Source organism: Ptychodera flava (assembly GCF_041260155.1).
Source record: "Ptychodera flava strain L36383 chromosome 23 unlocalized genomic scaffold, AS_Pfla_20210202 Scaffold_24__1_contigs__length_23054250_pilon, whole genome shotgun sequence".
Classification (NCBI taxonomy): Eukaryota; Metazoa; Hemichordata; class Enteropneusta; family Ptychoderidae; genus Ptychodera; species Ptychodera flava.
Window position 1 is genome coordinate 15,433,490 of NW_027248278.1, and position 8,251 is coordinate 15,441,740.

Sequence of the window (8,251 nt, forward strand, 5' to 3'; positions counted from 1 at the left end):
CTGTTACACGTCTGATTTGATTTTTTTTGTTTAGAAAGATTAAATGAAAACGCCGGCTTATTTTAAAATTGTGATTTTATCATTGTTCCAAGCATTTAATTTACTTGCAGCAAAATTACAGCCCTGATGTTTCAGATTTCCAGTGTCACTGCGCTGTTAAAAAATTGGAACAAGCAGTAAAATGTGTCAAATTGGACTTCCAATTCGCCAAGTGTAATGATTAAAGCAGGATGTATCTTGCTCATTTTCGATCTATAAACGACTATAGACTAGTCATCAGAAATTATCTTTTGTTCGGCGTGGCCTTGCACTGCAGACTATTACTCGCTGACTGCTTCTGTCTGAAATTCAAAGCGGCAAATCAATCTGTATTGTCGGTTGTCTCTTTTACAGTGTCTTTTATTGAACCGTGTATGCTGCGCTTTAATCAGACGACGAAGAGTGCATGAGTCACAAAAATCCCCGAAGTGCCTGGGCAAACTGGCGTGATTGTACTTGTCAGTTATTTCAGTCGGGGGATTTCCGGAATGATACACATGTGTGGAAGTATAAGCGAAAACTGACAGGGGTGACACCCTAATGAAACGAAAGTCAGCTATATAAATAGACCTCTGTTTTTTTGAAAAACAGTAACTTAACGCTAACAAAGGTGTTTTTATTGAGTTGAAAGAAATGTGGAGTTTCATAGTGAAGTAAACAGTGTCCTTATCTAGTCTCTGTTTCACTTTGAGTCATGTTTTGATAAAGCTATGGCTGTTTGATTTTCGTCTGATATGTTTTGAACTTCACGTGCATTAGTTGCCACTTTGAAGAAGTTTGTTCTTTTAGTTCTTTTATTCAATATCAAAATTATGCTTTGTTGCTCCGTGCATTAATTAAAGGTTGTTGACATACTGAGTATTCAAATAAAATTTGTATGTTGGGCCTACATTGAAAATATGCGATGCATTCGTGACCAGACGTAGTTTCGAACATCGAACATCAATGATAAAGAATACACATCAGAAATTAACAGACTGCGTGATTAGGCTTAATACTTAGTTCGTAAAAGGAAAACAACTCCACACATTGATCATGGATTGGTTGTTTGCGTTTAATGTATGGTAGTGTGTAATTTTTTATTCACTGTCTTGTGTATAGAACCGATTAGGCAGGGCGAGGCAGCTGTAATCTACGTGTTACTGCAGCCACTACATACTTCAGAAGTCGACTAGGACACTGCAGATGGTATTCAGAAAAACAAAACAAAATATGCTGAAAAGGTGTTGAAATTTGGGACTATAAGTGTTCAATAGGACTAAGCAGCGAAAAGGAAATGTTTAATACCCGACCATGATACCGTTGCTTTTCTGTCAAATTTAGAAAGATATATGAGGAGTTAGTATTTTTATTATTTATGCTCTGTATATATGGAAAGAGACCTAGAAAACAGTTCAACAGGTTTTGTTTAAAAATTAAACCACAGTCAAGTGAACGTTTAAGATGATAAATTATTGCCTTTTTGTAGTTTGCTTTTACGTTTATTTAAACTGAAAAACCACTCTGTAGTGAGTACATTTTGAGTAAACATAGGAATTATTACCCGTTTACTGTTAGATGCTTTACAATTTACATCAGGAATCTTCAAAATTATTGTAAACAGCAACCAATAAACAGTATACTGAAAACTGCATGGAAGGAAATTTGACTAGACTCGGCTATCGGTGTCAAAGTTCCTCACAGAAAGTGACAACACTGCTGACCAAGTCGTTAAGTTTGACAGAGAATATAACAATAAGCATCGTTGGCTACCTAGAATCACAGAAGTTAATAAATGTGGCTGCTGGCATCGGGTTCATAGTGCTCAGCGCCCTAGAGTTGTTGACTGTTGTTGGGGGATCTCCTGGCCTTTTCACTACCCGGGTTCATTGTCGCCAGAGTCGGCGCAGCCGCCGCTGGTGGCGACGTAGCCGGAACTTTGGTCACCGAAAAAGGCTAGTATTATTTCAGATAAAAACTGGACAAACTTAGTATAAAAGCGCAGAAATGATCGTTTTAACCGAATAGAGTTACCAAGGATATATAATAAATGAAAGTGAGATAATTCTGATGTGTTTTTTGCTAACATGTGAAATAGTCTTCTAATTATGATGACGGATCAAAATGTTCTCGGAACTGAAATATTTAGCAAACTGTAAGGATAGATTATCGCATATGAAACAAACGGCGACAAGGTACAACTTCTTTGTAACATTGCTATCCCTATGTGGTTCACCTCACATGATATTATGACCTTATGTGAAGATGAATGCTTTCTTAGTCTCAGATATCATAAAGTACTAATTAATATATGAATAAATGAATATTTCAACATATTGGTGCACTTCTATTAAATATATAGATTTTTCAATTTTGTGGTAACGGAGTAACTTTAGCACGCCCTCACGCTAGAATATCTAAAAATGTATTAAAATTATTTTTTTTTGTCTGTTTGTTTGTTTGTTTGTTTGTTTGTTTGTGTTTTATAGAGTGCCGAGATAACAAGACAGATCAAAGACATCAAATCGATGCATTGAATCACATCCTTGAAACATCTCATTGTCAAGTTTAATGAACTGGCGACCTAAATCAGGTAGTACAATATGCAGTGAGGGCTACTAGTCGTGACTGCATATTTTACTAAATTCTCCCAATCGGCGACAATTTTTAACCATGGTAATGACCCAGCCTTTGAATTTTTGAAGAAAACTTGCCATGGTTTATTCACTTAATTATTATTTATTGCAAGACTCGCCATGAGCGATTGCGCCAGTGTACAGATTTTATAAGTAACCCTGTAGGTATAGTGCCGAAGCAATGAGGTGATGACAAGTTGACTTCTGCGGCAGTAATTTAGTGTCGAAAATGATACGTATACGATAATGTATATTTGTATGCAAGATTTCGATTGGTCGTATTCGTCTTTTTTTTCAAATATGTGCTGTTCCGTTTTATCAGATGATTAAGTTATCATTAAATTCAGCGGATAACTTCGAATAAGAAATGATGTTCACACAAACTTGTTAACTGATAATAAAATCACTGTTTACTTCATGTAAAGACTACTAACGATTACGAGAAATGTTCTTTATATTGAAAGAGATAGAGAGAGAGGATGGAGAGGGAGGGAAAGAGAGATGGAGAAAGATAGAAAGAGAGGGGAGAGAGCGAGCGTTGTTTACATAGAGTACAATAGTTTTAATTGGATATATACATCATGTTAAAAAATAGACAGGATTTTACCGACCAGTTCTTCTCAAGTGCCTCGATGACCTTTGACATTGCCCCTGACGCCCAACTGATTTAAATAGTATGTGTCTGAATTCCTCAATGCCAAAGTACGCATACTTGTGGCGTAACTCATTCGAATTATCATTATGTTTTGGGGAGTAACTCTGCATAAAAACCCTATAATACTTATTGTATTAACATGGATTATTGCCTGTATTTTAGCTGAAGAGTGCATATACAGATGAATACAGTCAAGAATCCATTGCTTGTATTCAGAAAGCCTGTATTCATGTGGATTCATGTAAATTCACGTGTATTATACTATAATACAGGCAACTCATTAACGTGAATTTGTCTGAATTATCGGGTTTTTTTGGGGAGTAATTCTCTGGAACATCTTGACCTGAAGCCTCAAAGTTTCACTTTCACTTAGCTTGAGGCTGAACTTAACTCGTCTTTTTTTTCAAACGATGGCGAAATTTGACACGGCATGTTAATGAATATTTAAACGTCTACAACTGCAAATCTGGCTGGTTTCAAAATGATGTGATTGTAATTGATCTATTTGTAAACGTTCTCGAGGCAACGCTATGATAATATAGACACTAGTAGGAAATTGAAGCTGAATACAGGGTTATTAAGCTCTTGACTTGCAGAGGTCATTCACCTTCAATATCTAACAAATACAACACCGGATTTATTTGTTTGGACAACTGATGGGGATTTCAATTGATTGATTGAGTGATTGAGTGATTGAGTGATTGATTGATTGATTGATTGATTGATTGATTGATTGATTGATTGATTGATTGATTGACTGATTGATTGATTGACTGACTGACTGATTGATTGATTGATTGATTGATTGATTGATTGATTGACTGATTGACTGACTGACTGACTTCGAACTCCAACACAGATATGATATAGTTAAAAACCATATACATCCACACTTACAGGAGGATTTTAGTAAAAAACAAATAACATGATGTTACAGGACAAGAAAGCTAGTTAAAACAAATGACAAATGACATGCACAACGAGGACAAAGTAAAAAATCAAAAACAAACGCTTTTAGCTTTTCTTTTAAAACTCGAAACAGAAATATTAAAAATTGGCAGACATTAATAATAATATTATATAGCCTTTGAATGCGATTAAAAAGTGAATTGCTAGTAAATTTAACTCTACCACCAGGTTCGTGAAATGTCCTTTTCTGTCTAGTTGATCGCCCCTTAAAGTGTAAATTAAAAATTGATTGGCAATCAATAAGGGCATTAATTGATTTGTGAAGACAAACAAGGTCAAAATATTGAAACGATGAAGTCCAAAAATGAATTACAGGTACTTGTGTCACGCTAAGTACAAATTTACAATTGCCATTCACCAACTTTTGCTTTTAGAAATAACTAAGAACAGGCGTCGACTTTTTGCAAACATCTGGATAGCCTTAGAACCGTGTATACCGGGCTATTGGCTTTCTTCTCGTCACAGCGCCCACACCTTTAAGGAGAATTCCTTTTTCTTTTCCGCACACGGGGTTTCTGGAGTGTCTTTCTATTTCGGAGCATTCGTCTTACCATATCCAACACTGCAAATATTCCAACAATAGCTGGCACTGCTACCGCTAGTGGGGTTAGGCCATTGCCCTTCCGTTCTGAAATGGTACAAGCAAATAGAAATGAAACGGTGCTAAAACTTAGTTAACGTTATGATCGTAGAATGCACATTTGTTTACATAGCAATGAGACTCTGAAGTCATGTCCATTGAAATGAGGGGTACATTTGCCCGGTGCAAAACCCTGAGCGTACAATGACAGTGATAGATGTATTTGCTACGACTGAGATACTCGTGAAGCAGAATTTCAGATTATTGTGAAATTAAATTGAAATATGAAGAAACAACGCTATAATGTCGCCATGATTCTCGATGCAATGGAGAACATTATGTCAAATTTTCAGATACACATATGCAGTTTATATCAATGTACATAATATTTTGACAGACGAAAATGAGTCCTTCACATTTGAATCCCCTCCCTAGCTCTAGAAACGACCCACGCCCTCTCTGTCGGTCTGACTGAACATTAGGTCACTGGAAAAAACAATCAAAACTACTTCTCTGTCTAAGGTTATCGTGACAATGAAAACACAGTTCTTTGTGCACACAATTTCGACATTCGGTATTCACAATGTCAGACAACGATGTATTAACTCTATGGGGAAAGGTAAATTAAACTTTAGATTTCACAAAATTAAGGCAGCAAAGTCTTTTTTTAACTCTGAGAGCTTCAAAATGAGCCGCCGCCAACATCCAATCCCCGACAAGCGATGGGTCAGAAACTTTTGTATATTCATAATATCTGTCCCCGTGGCGTAATCTACCGTTTATTAACAACAGATGCTCTTTAATACCAAGCATAAAGTGATACTTCATAATGTTCATATCAAGTGCAATTTGTATTTTTTTTTGTTTTTCTCACATTAAAGTCACTATCTTTGCAAGCATTTAGTGTTTATAACATGTTGATGTTCTTATGAGGTGTTCTCATCACTTGCCTTTTTTGTAAATCAATTTTTATGACGTCAATGTGATGTTACTATTCATTGTAATAATTCAACTTTCATGAAATGTAATTGATGCTTAATACAATACAGATATTCTCTAAGTAGACGGTAGCGCTACCAGTAATCCCCAACGTTTCGCAAATTGAAGGATTTTCCTACATTGGTGTTACGAGGCACTGGGATCAATAAAATTGCTTTCCTTCAAGAAGGCTTGAGTGCTCACTTGGAGGTTATCATCGTTATTCATTTGTCACTATTTTGTCATTTGTCACTATCTTCATTGGGACTTTAGACTACGCAATTCTGGTAAAACAACAGGTTTTATTATATGCCTCAATGCGAGTGCAAATCGGTGAACACCCGGGGGGTTAGCCGGCTGGTGAACGATGTACTGACCGGTTTTTATAGTTAACCGGTCAGGTGAAGCCCTTCGACGTTTTTGACGTCAAGGTAGATGTTTGATACTGGATTTAATATATCAATGCCCGCATTGCTATTTTGACTTTCGTTAAAATATGTTTGATGGTGGTCGATAATGGTAAAATTGTTTGAGAATGCCCTGCATGTAACTAAATGTCATATAGCGTTAACTGTGAAGAGGCATGTAATAAAATTATCATTACTTGAAGATGTCGGTATATATGCCCGCGTAGCAAGAGACAATATAACACATGTGTTCAGGCAATAATGTGTAATATTGATACGCGACATCGATATTAACATTTAATATAGCTGATTCATCAAGATAAGCATAATTACTTTTAAAGAAACCACTGCTCTGCTAGAAACTCACCAACGCCAGGGGTCTCACTGGAATGTTCATTATCATAGCGCTCGTTGTATGCATCGCTTATATCATGGATAACGATTGTAGTCGCCATATCCGTTTCTGTTGAATTGAACTCTTCAGTACTCCTTTCAGTCGTTGCTTACAGAAAATAATGAATGAATAGGTGGCTGTTTTAACGAATGAATTACGACACATACGTACTGGAGTATATGCTCATCTCAAGACAAATAAACACTAAACAAACAAACAAACAAAGAAACATACAGAGTCGCTTAGTCAAGGGATAAAATACAAACTGTAAAAGTCTACAAGCTACTTATCTCACCTGGGTCGAAAACACTCCAGGATAGCAGTGAGACAAAGTGCACAGTCCTCTGACTTTTTTTTGCAATGAACAAAATTTTTATTGACAAAAAAAAACCAGAACAGCAGACAAAGAAGCAAAAAAGAGACAAAAACAAAACTGGGAAACAAGAACAGACTGGTGTACAGAGTCAGCTTTTTAAATTTGCTGAAAAAGGTCGAGAAAAGGTGACCACTTTTCATTATGAGTGTCAAGCTTATCTTTGGACTTAGCTATACATAATTCAATATCATGAATTTTTCTGGGGAATAAAACAAAACCCCGAAAAGAAAGGGGTTGCCCTGCAAATTTTGATCTGTAAATATATTTACGAATTACAAAAGAAATAAGTTCACATTAAGATTATCTGCTGGATCACCAGGAATCATACAAAGCTTTGATGGAGTCGAACTGAGAGCTAGTGATCGACCTATTGCATACATAATATTTTGCCATAGGGCTTTCGTATGGTTACAGTTGTAAAATAGATGTTCTATTGTCTCTGGAAAATTCTGACAAATTCCACACAAGTTCGAAGGATATTTAACAGAATTAAATGAATAAAGCTGTTGATTTGTGTACAAAATGTTATGAAGAAGTTTAAATTGAAACACTCTTGACTTGCTATCAATTGAGACTCTATAAATCAGTTTGTACATCTTATCCCATTCTAAACTTGGTAGTTCAAGAGATTTCACTCTATTTGCTCTTCAGATTTTGGTCTGGTTATAATCTTTTTCAGCAACATATCTTTGAGTTTGGGTTTAGATAAAGATTCAAGTAACAGTTTTTCATCTTTAATACAAATGAAAATTTCATTTGAAAACTGTTCTATTCTTCTACACTTCAGAGAATCGGGAATTAAATTCAGCAAACCCATCCATTTCAACTTATTATTCAAACTTAAACCTTTCCTTTCAAATTCTCTCCATGAAATCTTTGTTTGACCCTTAAACAGGTCCGAAATAAAATGAATTCCAACATCATTGAAGTTTTTATAAAAGATAGATTTTCCACATAACAAAATATACTTGTTGTTCCAAATGAACTGGTCTTTATCCCCTGTTATCTGATTGACCTCTGACCATGCATCCAAACACTCACCAATAAAGTGTGTACATGTGGTTGGCAGTGATTTCTTACTGTAGTTACACAGAAATAACAATGAACCACCAACTGTTTTAAGGTTATCAAGTACAAGCCTTTTCCATGGGTGTTGCGAATTACTGAAAAGTAATTGTTTGATTGTAAGTATTCTTTGAACCCTTTTCATGATAAAAAGATCTGGCATTTTGAGCCCC